At 31.9% G+C, this 14,797-nt stretch overlaps 1 protein-coding gene across 2 annotated transcripts in view; it reads left to right on the forward strand.

Annotated features, from left to right (window-relative positions):
• The window catches only part of LOC105210054 (probable serine/threonine-protein kinase DDB_G0282963), a 242,087-nt gene that overhangs the window by 177,614 nt on the left and 49,676 nt on the right, over positions 1–14,797 (forward strand). For both annotated transcript variants that reach the window (XM_011180777.3, XM_029038988.2), the window contains one exon: positions 511–945. The gene's annotated coding sequence lies outside the window, so the exon portion shown is untranslated. The remainder of the gene's footprint in view (positions 1–510; positions 946–14,797) is intronic.

A 14,797-nucleotide genomic window follows, 5' to 3' on the forward strand; every position in this document is an offset into this window, starting at 1 on the left:
TTATAATTTATTTAGACACATTATGTTTAATAAATATTTCATAACAGATTAGCGAGCGCTGGAACATATTTTAGACAGCGGTTGCTTTGCTACTAATGACGTCCGATATAAATTTGTGAAGAATTTTTTTTAAATTTTTTTGAGATTTTATTTTAATAAATAAAAGTGAGAAGAAAAAATCTATTTTTTATTCCGAAAAAAAAAAATTTATATGAAAAATTCTTATTTTTTTAACAAAATATATATTTTTTGTTTCTTTTTTTATAAAAGTGACAAAAAAAAAAAATATTTTTTCCGCGCAAAAATAATATTTTTTTTATACAATAATTTAAGCCATTAAAATTAAAACAGCAAGCTAATAAACAACTTATATTAATTATGCTGGCTAGACGAGTTATATGTTATATACACTAACCAAACGTAAAAAATCACAACAACAAAAAAACACTTAAAACAAAATCAATTTAGAATTGCTTCAACTCTTTTCTTTTTCCTTCAATCTCATTTCAGTTGTGCGGTAGCAAATAAAAACGAAAAGAAAAGTATCTTTAAATCATCTCTAACTTTAGTACAACCACCGTATGCAACACTGTGCATGCCGACAAAGCGTAGAGCACCAAGTGTAGTGCGCCAACAGTAAGAATTTCGTGATGCCATCTTGGCCAAGCGCCTTAATTACCACTAAAAACTGAAACTAATGCCGAAGACGCGTTAAAAAAATCAATAAAAACAACTTAAAAGCTTTTCAGTCATTTTATATGAGAGTAAAATATGCGCAGCGCTGCAACGGACAACAAAAACAACAAACAGCAATAATATATGAACGATCAAAAGTAGAGCAACTATGCGGGAAACCTGATGCGGGAGACCGTTGCAAGCGATTGATTTGTGGCGTCAAGCGGTTAGTAGCTAGCAGATAACAACAACAACAAAAACATATAACGGGTAAGTGTTGGACACATGCTGACAAATTACAGCTATTAATTTTTTGGTATCTTTCTTTAGTATTTTTTATTGCACACTGTTATTTGAGGGAAAATTTTTATTTTTTTTTTTGCTTTTATTGCGTTACGGTTACTGATATGTGCAGTTGGAAAAAGGCAATAAAAGCAAAAAATAAAGAGTTAGGAAGCAGGGGTATATAAAGTGTTAACAGTGTTTTTCCTACTGCATTTTCGAAATGTAAAGTTTTCATATTTTCGAAGACTGTTCGAAAAATTTTGTACATTTATTTATTTTTTTGTAACTTTTTAAGAGTTTTCGAAATTCGAAGATAAATATTTTAATTTTCGATGTTAACTTCGAAAAGTGAAAGCTTGTTCGAAAGATTTATATATATTTTTTTTTAGTTTTCAAAAAATCTTTTCGAATTTTCGAAATTCAAAGAGACATATTTTAATTTTCGAAGCTAACTTATATATTAACTATATATATTTTGTTAGTTTTTAATAAATCTTTTCGAATTTTCGAAATTCGAAGACAAATAAATAAATTTTCGAAGTTAACTTCAAGTCATAAAAGGTTGTTCGAAAAATGTTATGTATATTTTTTTTAGTTTTTATTAAATCTTTTCGAATTTTTGAAATTCGAAGCCAAATATTTAAATTTTCGAAGTTAAGTTCAAGTCATAAAAGGTTGTTCTAAAAATGTTATATATATTTTTTTAGTTTCTATTAAATTTTTTCGAATTTTCGAAATTCCAAGACAAATATTTAAATTTTCGAAGTTAACTTCGAAAAGCGAAAATACTATTATTTTACTTATAATTCAATCTTTCGAAGAAACTTGATTTTTTCCAATACCCAGCCGAGAGTTTTTCAGTGTATATGGGCACAATAGTGGAAACAGCTCTTATATGTGAAGAGAAAATAAATAGAAATTTTACTCATATAAATTAAAATAAATAAATAAAAGTAATATTACATACGTAACTGTCGGACATCGAACTACATAAATATCTACTCACATACTATTTATTATAATATTTCCTAAATAAATAAAAGAGAAATAATTAAATATAAAAATTTAAATTTGTTTGTTCTAAAACTAAATCACTAGAATATTCTACAAACTTGTTTAAGTGGTTTCATTTAGACGGCTTATTTGATATAATTCTATATAGATGAGAATATATATATATCTATTAATTTTTCCAACACTGCTTGTTAACAATATGCGTTGCCTTACTTCTAGTTCAAATCTAACATGTTTAGCGGATTTTTAATGAAATTGCTAGCAAGTTCTACAATACCATATATACTTAAACACACACACAAAAATACACATCGAACTTTGCATGCATAGCAAATTTGAAATCGCTCGTTGACTTCCTATAGTTCACGTTTTATTGTTTTTGTGTGAAATTAATGAATGATTTTGCCATTGTATAAATAATCAAATGACAAATCTTTCAATATTAATCAACGCTATCAGCATGAAATATGAGATGACAACACACACACACACATGTTAGAGGTCCATCTGTGTGTAGACTCATAACGGCTGCATGCAGCGCTAAAAGCAATCAGCTAAGTAAGCAAGCACGTTATTAAAATGGCATAAAAAACATTTAAAACTGATTTTATATTAATTAGTTTGAATTGGATATCTTTTGATTTTCGTTGCTGGCTAATTTTGATTGCCAAATCTGGTTTGCGAATGTCCCAATGCAAATTAGTTGAGTTGCTTGTACGCCATGAGTTGTTTGCTTTGTCGCTTACAGGTTGTAGCACTCGTGCTAATGTTCTGCAAGAGTCTAGGGAAGATAATAATAAAAAAAAACCAAAAATAGAAAAAAATAAAAAAAAATAAATAAAACCAAAAATAGAAAAAATAAAAAAAAATTATAAAAAGTCTTCTAACGCCGCGCCAGACTCACTGGCTCAGTGGTAGATATCTTAGATTTCATTTATTATTTTTTTTAATTTCTTATTTTTTTCCAATTTCGTTGATCACAAATTTTATGTCAATACACAAATATGTTTTTGAAAATTGCTGCTTATTTAAATGAGCTTATCGTATACGAATACAAATATAGACATATGAAAATTATGTGATTGTAAAAAGAAAACACGCTTTCTTAATTTTAATACTCAAACAAATTTGTTTTACGATTCCATCACTTTCTTTCGTGCGCTCCATTTGTGTAGCAACAATTAAAACAAATTTTTTAAACTAATTAAGCATGTTGCAACACATTTTTGGCAATCAAAAATTGCAACTTTTAATTGTCTCATGTTCGATTTTATAGCCCATCGTCCATTTTTGCATATACAAAGTTTTCGCGGAACACCGTTTAATGTCTTATGCACCTATCAAAGTCAATCTACTAGAATAATGAGTAATAAATGTCATCGCGTGCACCAGTTCCCCCCAATGAGTGCGGCTTATAATTTATGATACTCGATTTTTTATGCGATATTTTTTTATACATTTCGGTTTGATTTGCGAAAAACAGAAAAAATAAATAGATTTGGAAAATAAGTTCGTGGTTATTATGCAAATTTAGCTGTGTATGATAATAAATCTACAGAAGATTTTAGTTTGAGAGAATAGATTAAATTTGAAATATTTTTGTTCAAAAACTTTGCAAAATTACTTAAAATATACATAAACAGTTTTGGAGGAAAACAAGCTTTGAAGACAATCGACTCATGTCATTTTTTGATGTATGTAAAATTAATGTTATTAAATTTGACAACATTTAAACCATGCTTTAGTAAGCGAGTATTTCAGCCCAATGTAATAAATATCACGAATACTTGAGAAGATTTAGTAGACAGGCTTTGCTAGATACATATATGGACTTCAGCGCCATCTAACGAAATTCGAGTAAATACTTATTAATATAAAAAAATAATTTTCAACTAATTTTCAAAATCCATTAATCATCGAATGATCACTGCCAGCAATAAAATGCAAATTGTCTGAAAAACGCATAAAAAATCTAATTCAAATGTACAACAACATCTTTGAAAGCAATTGCTGAAAGCACTTTCTGGAACAACCGCAATAAAACTGTTGCATAGAAGTTTAATTTCTCTCAAATGACTGCGCTTCCTGCCAACAATTGACCTCGTAAAAAATGACCTCGTAATAAATGCAGCACGTGCTCAATTGCCACAATAAAAGCAAAGCGATCGCTTAAGGCGTAAGAGATACATTGCACAAAGAGTCGTGAAGTCGCCTGCTGTGGCAACAATTTTGTTATGAGCCTTAATTGCCGTTGATATTTTATGACAAATCCTGTTGGAATTCTCCCATTGACATTGTCTTGGATTGAATGTTTTTCGTATGCGGCAAACCGCTATTGTGGTTAACTTTACAGTTCGGATTATATTTTACATTTTTTTAAGTATCGGTCAGTTAACTGCTGAAATTGGAGTATTTTGATTAATGAAGAGCAACAGTGTATATATACAGCCTCCTAAATTTGGATGTGCTAAATCGTATATCTCACGATACGAAGCAATGGTAATAATATGCTAAAAATGTTATTAAAGTAAATGAAGGCACTAGAACTATTTCATTTTCATTCCCATTACTTAATAATTACCAAACTAACTTCTGCCAATATATGTAGTTAACATAAGTATTTTCATTATCGTTAGCATTACTTTTACCATTCAAGCAATATTACTTTAAGTACCCTTTTTTAATTACTATGTACTTTTTTTTATAATTTTGACTTTATCATTTTTTTTTTTTTCACTTTTATAACATAAGTATTTTCATTATCGTTAGCATTACTTTTACCATTCAAGCAATATTACTTTAAGTACCCTTTTTTAATTACTATGTACTTTTTTTTATAATTTTGACTTTATCATTTTCTGCTTCTGCGAAAGCATTAAATAAATATAATTTCCATTACATTTATTATTTAATTATTACCAGTAACATTACCATTATAATTACCATTACAATTACTTACCGATTAACAACATAACAATATGGTTATCGTTTTTAATACCATTACCACAACCATTACCAATACCAATACCAATACCATTACCATTATAATTACTAAAGACACTTAGTAAAACAAAACTCTTTCCTGGTGTGACATTGCTTTGAAGAAACTCTGCTCTCTTTAGCGCTTATCAATCACACTAAAAATGTACAAGTGATATAAAAGTGACTGACCCACATTTCCATAGCACACCTCTAGCCTGCTCGCAAAACCAAATGATACCTAGATACTCCCCATAAATTAAAAGCAACCATTTATAGTGCGCCATAAAACATCGTCAATCAGTAAAGTGCATTTGCACATACCCAGTTAAACGTGTAATGGTTGCCATATTCCAAAACAAAATTAAGCATTTCACTTTAAAATGCTGTTGTGGCGCAACAACTACAAGAAAAGTTCTGCATTCGAAATAAATTTCATTTGTTCTAACTGAGGAAATGCTTTTTTTGACAACGCCATGACATTCCAGGCAATTAGTTGGGCGCAAATGTGAAGTGAAATTGCTCGATTGTTGCTGCTACCCAAAGAGCCAGCGGCCGGCGCTTTGGACAGCTGGCGTTTGTCTGCTTAAACTTTCAAACGCTTTTTGCCATTTCCTGCCACGGTTGCCGGCACTAACGCCTCTTTTCTATATGCCGCTGACCAATGCTGGTTTGTGGTACAGTGGGACACAATTACGACTTTATTGCTTTTAGTTGATTCGGATGGAAGATGAGATGCTTTTTTTTAACTGCTGTTTCCCATAAGACTAGTTTTCGCACGTTAGCTCCCTTTTCGTAGACCAGGTCACATATATAGAATATATAAAGTATAATCCATATATTTTAATCATAAATAAATTATTTTCGGGACATTTATTTGGGAATTTTTTCATTCACGTTGGATTTGATAGCTAAGAAGGCTAAATATAATTAATTTTAAAATAATTTGCTTATATTTTGAATAATACTACGTCACTGTTCCTACTATACCTTTAGCAAAAACTTGCACCCGTTGCACATACCTTGGCATTCACTTTGATATCTCACTACCCTGCAACTAATTGCTGTCGCATACAAGCATTTGCTATATATTTGTTTTCATACATACCACTCCAAACAATTGCAAAGCTCATATCCCACGAGAGTACTCCAAAGATCAGTTTCAGACTAGTTTCAAGTGGGTGAAATGGTACTATTACTGGTCATATTTTGTTCTTAAATTGTTTGAGACAGTGTCGATGAGATGATGATGAGGTGGATATAATTCCTTTGCTATTACTTGAAACATGTCTACTACGGGAACGAAATGTCTCATATTCCATTCAAACTAGTTCTGAAATCTTCCTTTGAGTGGTATAAAAAGTGTTCGGTGAAACTTTGCCTTGTTTCCTGGCGCTTTTTACATACATATATATATATGTATTATTGTTTTTGTGCTTTTTTCTTATTTTCGCGCAATTGTTGTTGCAATTGTCAAAGCCAATTAAAGACGCCGAACAAAGGAAACGAGCAAATGGAAGGCAAAACATTTGCGGATAGTCAACTGTGTGTGGATGTGTGTGTGTGTGTGTTGTAGTTGGCATTGGAAATAAAAGAATTTATAACTTAATTTTTAGCATTAAGTGGCAAGGTTGCTTTCGCAAAGCAAATTGTGCCACATAAATGCGAAACTCAAGTATATACCTATATAAGTTAATGCCGTTACTGGTAAATGAGTGTGTGTTTTCGCAAATGCAATTTGACATTGCTGCTTAATTTTGGCTCATATGAACGCTATTGCTCAACACAGTTATTGCCCGTTTGATTGCCAATTAGTTTTATTTTCATTTACCACCGGAAATGGTTGTCTTCATTGTAACGGTTAGCCGTAAACGAATACTGAGGCAACCACAAACAACGCTTTGCTTGAAAGTAATCCATCAAAGAATTAATATCTTATTGCCACAGCTGATTTATTGAGTTTTTAATCAACGCTTACACAAGCATTTTTGTTGTTGTTTTTGTTTCTACGTCAGCTCAGCAATGGCGGCGCTACTTTGTTATACTTTAGATTTGATTTTCGTCATTGCTGCAATATTACAACAACACATGTTTGTATTTCACATTGCAACAATGATATCTCAATCACATGGATAAGATAAATAAGCAAAGATTTTTATTATTATTGGCACTTTGGCGCAATTTAAAGCAATTTGAGTCAGCAGTACATGCAATTAAAATTTTTTGAAGCAAATTTTCAATCGGTTTGTTCGGCTCCTGTACATCATAAAATAGCTGCAAGCAACAATCAAACGAAATAATTATGCCACATTGCAGTGGCGAAGCAAAAGCTAACACCAGCTAAAACCTATTTTAAGCCGTTAATTCTGTGTTAATTGTGTTATTATCCTACGACTGTTGGTTGTTGTACTGGCGGGTATTGTACAAAATTCGTCTAAATTAAAATGTGGGTTTATTGCGCAAATTCTTGGCACTTTTTTATGTGTGCATATTTTTTTTTACAAGACTGCTGTGAAACGGTGTATGTACTACACTAGTGCTGTGAATTTTAAGACAATTAATGGACAACAAACTTTTTTATGTTTTTCTTGAAAATACAAACAAAAAATATTAAATATTTTAAAATGCATTATTTTTTTTCAAATGTTTCATTTTTAACTGTAAAAAATGCAATGCCACATCATTCACAGGCCATATACACGTACATACATCTCATCTCATGCAGCAAGTTCGTTGCTTAAGTCTTTTGTTTAACAATGCAATTTAGTTTGCGATGAGTATTGCAAATTTAGAAAATATTATTTCCGAAATGCTATATAAAATTTAAATAATTTTTTACAACTTTGAAATTATTTATAAACTTTTTTTGACATTTGCGAAAAATTCAATCGATTTTATATGACTCTAAAGTATGTCTTATTTAATTTTAAAATAAAATGACAAAATTTAAAGTGTTGGGGGTAGTCAGAAACACGAATAAATCAGAATTTTCAGTATGTTTTTTGCTATTAAATCACGTTATTTTCAAAAGTAATAATATGGCATTATTACACATTGTTTGACTTGAAGTCACAAAAATTTAAAGAAAAAATTTTAACACGTTGACTGCCAAGGCCATTTTCTGAAAACTGTCCAAAAATGACATTTTGATTTTTTCACATTATATTACTAGAACCTCTATTTCTAGATCATTGGTATCATCAAAAATCAAAAATGATGTTTTTTTAAGGAGAAAAAGGACCTACGAGTTATCTCGTAGTTGGCGTCTGGGAAAGAACGCTACGAATTATCTCATAGTAGGTAGGCACTTCTGTCCAGCCTGTCCAGAGAAGCCAGCCCTTTGTGTGAAAAATTGTTTTAAAAACTACCACAAGCAATAATATATTGCTTTATTTATTGTATTTGAGTTAATTTTTCCATTATATTGAATGAATTTTTTCATAATATTTTTTTTAATTAAAACAGCTCACCGAAGCCAAACACAAAATTTTTTTTCCAAGAAGCCATTTATCGATACTAACACTATTATAATAAGGTTTTACTCGTAGCTACACAAAAAGTGGTAGTTTTAGGTAGTACGAGATAACTCGTAGTTGGCTTCCTGGCAGGGAAATCATACTACGAGTTATCTCGTAGTTGGCAGTCAACGTGTTAATTTCCAAAGTTATAGCTGTTTGTGTTGAACCAGTTCCAAAAAATTTCTTGAGATGAGAATCAAAAGTCCTTGAAAATAAGAAAAAAATAGTTTATAAATAGATAATCGAGAACCTAATCGATGCTTTTTTGTTTTTTTTTTTACAAAAGTTAACAAAATGGCGGCCTCAGGAAATTTGTTTCTACTTTATTTTTTTTTGGACTTTATTTAATTGGACTTAAAAATTCGAAATTTTTTAGAAAAAAAACAGCTTCGATTCATTGCATCAAAATCAACTAAGCGTTTTCGAGTTACATTTGTTGCCAGTTCAAAAACCATAGTTTTGAGAAAAACGCATTTAAAATTTTATACTAGCGTTTGCTCGGGTACTCCAGAGCACACTCTGTTATTTGTCAAATAACTCGAAAAGTAATTATCAGATGAACTTCAAATTTTCAGAGAATATTTTTTAGATATTACACTTAACAAAGTGCAAAAAAAAATATTTTTTTTTTTTTTGAAAATCCTGACTACCCCTAACCCCATAAAATATTAAAAAATCTTGAAAAATTCGAATTTAATTTTATTTAAAAGAGTCTGAAATCGGCAGCCACGCCAACTCCCAATATAAAGTCACTTTGAATGCCTAACCTATGATCTTTCACCAGACAGCTTGAACACTAACAAAAATTACACAACAAAATTTAGGTAAAATAATGCCTCTAACATGTGGTAACTCTCAACCAGAGCATTTTATATAGTTTGGACCCTAGAGTACTGGATAACTCTCAATATTCTGATATTTTTGAAAATATTTGTTTTTTTATACTCTCGCAACAAAAGTTGCTAAGAGAGTATTATAGTTTTGTTCACATAACGGTTGTTTGTAACACCAAAACCTAAAAGATTGAGATATAGATTCATTTATATACCAAAGTGATCAGGGTGACGAGTAGATTTGAAATCCGGATGTCTGTCCGTCCGTCCGTCTGTCCATCTGTGCAAGCTGTAGCTTGAGTAAACATTGAGATATCTTGACGAAACTTGGCACAAACATTCCTTGGGACCGTGATAGGGTTGCTTTCGAAAATGGGCGGAATCGCACCATTGCCACGCCAACAAAATGGCGAAAACCAAAAACCTATAAAGTGTCATAACTAAGTCATAAATGAAGTTATAAAAGTAAAATTTGGAATTAAGGATCGCACTATGAAGGGGCATATTTGGATGTAATTTTTTTGGGAAAGTGGGCGTGGCCCAGCCCCCATATCGGTTATTTGTATATATCTCGCAAATCAATAAAGCTATATAAACCAAACTTTCTGCAGTCGGTTCTCTTACGAACACAACCACACACCAGAAAATAGTTGAAATCGGATAATAACCACGCCCATCTCCCATACAAAGGTTAGGTAGAAAATGACTAAAAGTGGGTTAACTCACTAACGAAAAACGTCAGAAACATTAAATTTTACAGAAGAAATAGCAGAAGGAAGCTGCACTCAGATTTTTTTACAAAATGGCTTGGCATCGCCCACTTATGGGTCAAAAACCATATCTCAGGAACTACTCGACAGATTTCAAGAAATTCGGTATATAATATTTTCTTGACACCCTGATAAGACGGATAAAAAACGGGCGAAATCGGTTCGCAACCACGACTACATTCCTTATAACTCAATTTTGAATTCCATCTTATTCCTTCACTTTATAATATAAACATAAGGAACCAATGAAGATAGCGGTATAAAACTTTACACAAATAGTGCATATCATCTCTGGCTTCACTTGTGAAAAAATTGTCGAAAATGGACTACTAACTTTTCAAGGCCCCAGATATCGAACATGTTGAACTCAGTGCATAAGGATAAATTTTAACCGAAAATATGGGTAAATCTGCCAGATAATTTAATGTAATTCAGAGGAAAATGTTTTCTTCTAAAAGTGTGTCTCTGTTCCAAAAATTATTAAAATCGGGTCATAACATATTCTAGCTCCCATATACCTAATTATAGGTTTTTCAAAAATATCTTCCCCTAGCTCCCATATACCTAATTATAGGTTTTCCAAAAATACGGTGGGTTTTATGTGTTAATATTTGAGATATTTTAGCCAAATAAATTGAGCGTATAGGATATAGTGTACCTTGCTGGTGAAAATGAATGAAATCGGTTCAGGAATTACCTCAGCCCTCACATACTATATATGAATATTTTCATTATTATATTAAACTTTACGCCGAATTTATGGGTTAATTTGTATGTTATATTAATAAATTTTTTTCAGTAAATTGCGAGAGTATAAAATATTTGGTTGAACCCGAACTTAGCCTTTCCTTACTTGTTTTAATTAAAAAAAAATCCCATATCTACATACTGAATTCTAACTTATAGATAATAATAAATACGAGTTAAAACGTGTAAATTCTAAAAAATCGTTATTTAATTATGCTGTTAAAATATTCCTCCCTTTTTATGGCTTAAAAGTCATTATATATAATCGTAATTGCATACACAACGCTATATTAGCATACGCGAATCATTACCACATTTGCAACAGTAACTTAGTTGCGCACAGTACATGTCATAAATCATACTTATCGTTGCGCATGCGCAGAGCAGCTAACCAATGCGCTGTCAATAAAGCGCATACTTACAGCGCTATTTTTTCGCATATTTTTTAAAAACATTTTCCAACGTCACCGCATTTATATGCGAAAGGTGCAATGCACTAAACATTTTAACGATTTTCTACATGTGTTTTAATGTTTGCTGGCTTTCCACGCCAGCGTCAAAGCAGTGCTGGCAACAAGCACACTCTTCACATGAGCCATGTGGCAGCAAACAAAATATATGCGCGTGTATTAAATAAGGTACACAGTGCCCATAAAAGCGCGCAAATATATCACATTAAGCACACACACATATTGTACGGCTCGTGATTATGCAATGCATTTGCACGCTGCGCATGAACGGCCTTTGAAGGAATTCATTGTTTGCCTGTTTAACCTGACGTTAATCTTGATCAATATGCACTGAAATACCGCACACACACCCGCGCGCATGCGCACTCGCATTTGTGTTTGCGCGCAAGCAAACGCCCTCAAACAACCAAGAGCGGCGCTGTCAACACGATACCGTTAAAAAACCGCGCGCCGCTGTGCAGAATATTGCCATATTTTTCATTTTTCATTTGCATGCCGAGCCGCTCTGTCACCAAACACACCTTCAATGACTTCACTTGGCTGGCAGCGTGCGACTTCGGCCGAGTCAATGTCTGGTCTACTTGCAATTTGCTATTCGTGCTTGCGTCGGCGCAGCTGACTGCATTCGAATTAATTGTCTTTGATTTGGCTTGAGGTTTGTTGCGCGCGATTCGCTATGGTTTGACGTGGTTTGCTTGCGTTCATTTGGCTGTGTTGCTTTTGTTGTTATCACATTTGTTGTGTTATTATCTTATTGTTGTTGTTATATATTTTTTTCGTTTATTTTTGCAATTACGCTTTTTATATTTCATTAGATTTATTTTGTAGTGTTATGTTGTTGTATTATGCATACGACGGTGTGGCCATTTGTCAAAGCTCCACTTTGTCTTCTGTCCACTTTTGTCTTATTATTTTTCATTTTGCCTTTGTGTTCATTTAAATGCTGATTAAAAGTGTGTGATAAGTGTCTTAAACTCTCTTAGTTTTAATGAAAATTGCCAGCCATAAAAAGTGGCAGCAATGTGTAGCCAGTGACTTATATAAACAATATTAAAATATTTTCGCAAATTTTAGCTTTAAAAGGGGGACATTTCAGCAAAAACCAAAACTCTTTCATGACATAATACGAAAAATAGCTCATCTATGACGCAAGTTTAAAATGTATTAACCTCAGGTCTGGGCTCACGCTGACTTCAGAGCTTATAACCTAAATAAGTGGTCTTCCTTTCGATCAGAAAATATGTTTTTTCTTTCAAATATCGAATGGCTTCCTAGTTCAAATCAGTAGACCTTGTTTAAATAGAGTTTTATAATTAAGAGTTCAAAAAGGAACAGTCATAAACCCTTTATTTGTGATACCTAAAAGTTAGAGCTCGGTTCTCAATAGTCTTGAGTCAATCAAAAACCAATTAAGGTGTCTAATTTCGATTCCCGACAACATAAATAATGAGTTCTGAAAAACATTTTTAGCGCGACAAGTATGCACTGCTTGGATAACTGCTTAGAACTCCTAAAAGTAGGCCAAGGATAACCTAACCGACATAAATTTGTTTTTTTTTTTTAAATATAAGACAAATTAAGCAAAATATTAACCATCAAATTTGCATACACAAAATTCATTTTGATTCATCATTTATAGTTTATAACTACCAAACACTTAATCACTTTTCTCACAGTCTCATCTATGTGTTTAACATGAAAAAGGTGTTAAAACTCATATGTTTGCATGTCAATTTTAATTATTTATAATTAAATAGCATCTTTAGCGTGCACATACGCCCTGCTTGCCGGCAGCTACAGCGCTAAGTAGTAAAACCAAATTTAATTTCTACACAATTTCGTCATGGTGCATAGAACAAGGCAGCACAAATTTAGAAGCTAATAATTTTCAAATTAAACAAATCAGCATTTTTAAGCATCGCAAGAGTGCTACCACTTATTCAACGTATTAGCATAGTGATGTCTCTGGATCGTTGTATGTTAATACAATTCAAAAAACTTACCGTTGCTTAAGATATTCAAGCACAAATGTCCAGACTCATCACGCGGCCCGTATATCACAATGCTATAGTTAACATATCAATGTCTAGACAAACTATAGACAACACAAAACATATAATTAATAAGCGAAGAATCACCGAACACACACAGAACACATACACATAGAAATAAAAAATAAATGAAAAACAAAAACAAAGGGTTTATACACAGACAATACCACATAGAAACAACTCAATTAGACTAGCGAAGAAAATCAGCGTTTCAAAGAAGATTAGACAAGCTGTTATGTGTGGTATATATGTATGCTTAGATGTTGTTGTTGTTATTATTTATGGTAGTTTCTGTAATGGTAGCTGTTGTTCTGGCGCAAATGCTTATAGCATGCCTGTAGCATATCAGCTAATTCTAATTTGACAGCAGAGAGTGGCGTGTTTATGACAAGGTGACAAGGTACTCATGAATGTTGTTGTTTTGATTTAATAAATTTTATTTTATTGTAAACAAAGGTAAATGTTCGTAGCGTTTTACAAGCGAACGAGATATTTCTAGAAAGAAAACTACGCGTAGATAAAGAAGAGGCGCTTATAAGGCCTTTAATATAAATAGAAAATCAATTTCAGCTTTATATTATTTAATAAATAAATAAAAAATGAAATATATATGTATATATTAATGCGTTACACACAACATACAATATTTTCCACAGCCAAACACCAAACGCTCTGCAATAGCATATATAACACATAATTACCATAATAGGCGTGTCTGCGCCAACGAAAATGTGTAGGAAAAGCAAAAACCAAAAAAAAGAATTTTAACGGCAAATAAAATAACGAATGCAAATGAAAATTTATAACTTCCACCCAAAAAAAAAATACAACAAAATATTTTTATGTTAATTAGCAAAACTTCGTAGTTCCACCAATGATCAACAATGGCAATAGCTGCCGTTTATATATATTACGCTAACGCTGTCATTGGCCGACTGGCGGCGACGATTGTCATACATACGTATGTATATATGTAAAAACAAAACAGTGACTGAAACTGGCATTGGGTTGGGAATGGGTTGGGCTTCTTCGTTTTTTACAAATTTAACTGGCTGGCCATTTGCTATAGCATAAATGCGCATATAATGGTGGAGATTTAATGAAGCTTTAAACAAAATAGAGACTGAATAATAATGAATTTATAATGTACACAATGCAGGTGACGATGGAAGCATAAATTATTAAAATGGTGGATATAAAATAAAAATCATAAAAATATAATACCAATATATATAAAATATCAAATAAAAATTATTAAAAATAAAATAATAAATTGTACAATATGCAAGTTTAAAAAACAACTCCAAAAATATGTATGTTTGCTAATAAAAATATATTTTAAATCCTACTACGTCGTTGAATAGGCGCTCATATGAGCTCAGTGTATCGACCAATCAGCCATTGAGTTAACACACACACACACACAACAAATTCAACAAATTAAGGAGCCATCAC

Source organism: Zeugodacus cucurbitae, chromosome 2 (genome assembly GCF_028554725.1).
Source record: "Zeugodacus cucurbitae isolate PBARC_wt_2022May chromosome 2, idZeuCucr1.2, whole genome shotgun sequence".
Taxonomy (NCBI): Eukaryota; Metazoa; Arthropoda; class Insecta; order Diptera; family Tephritidae; genus Zeugodacus; species Zeugodacus cucurbitae.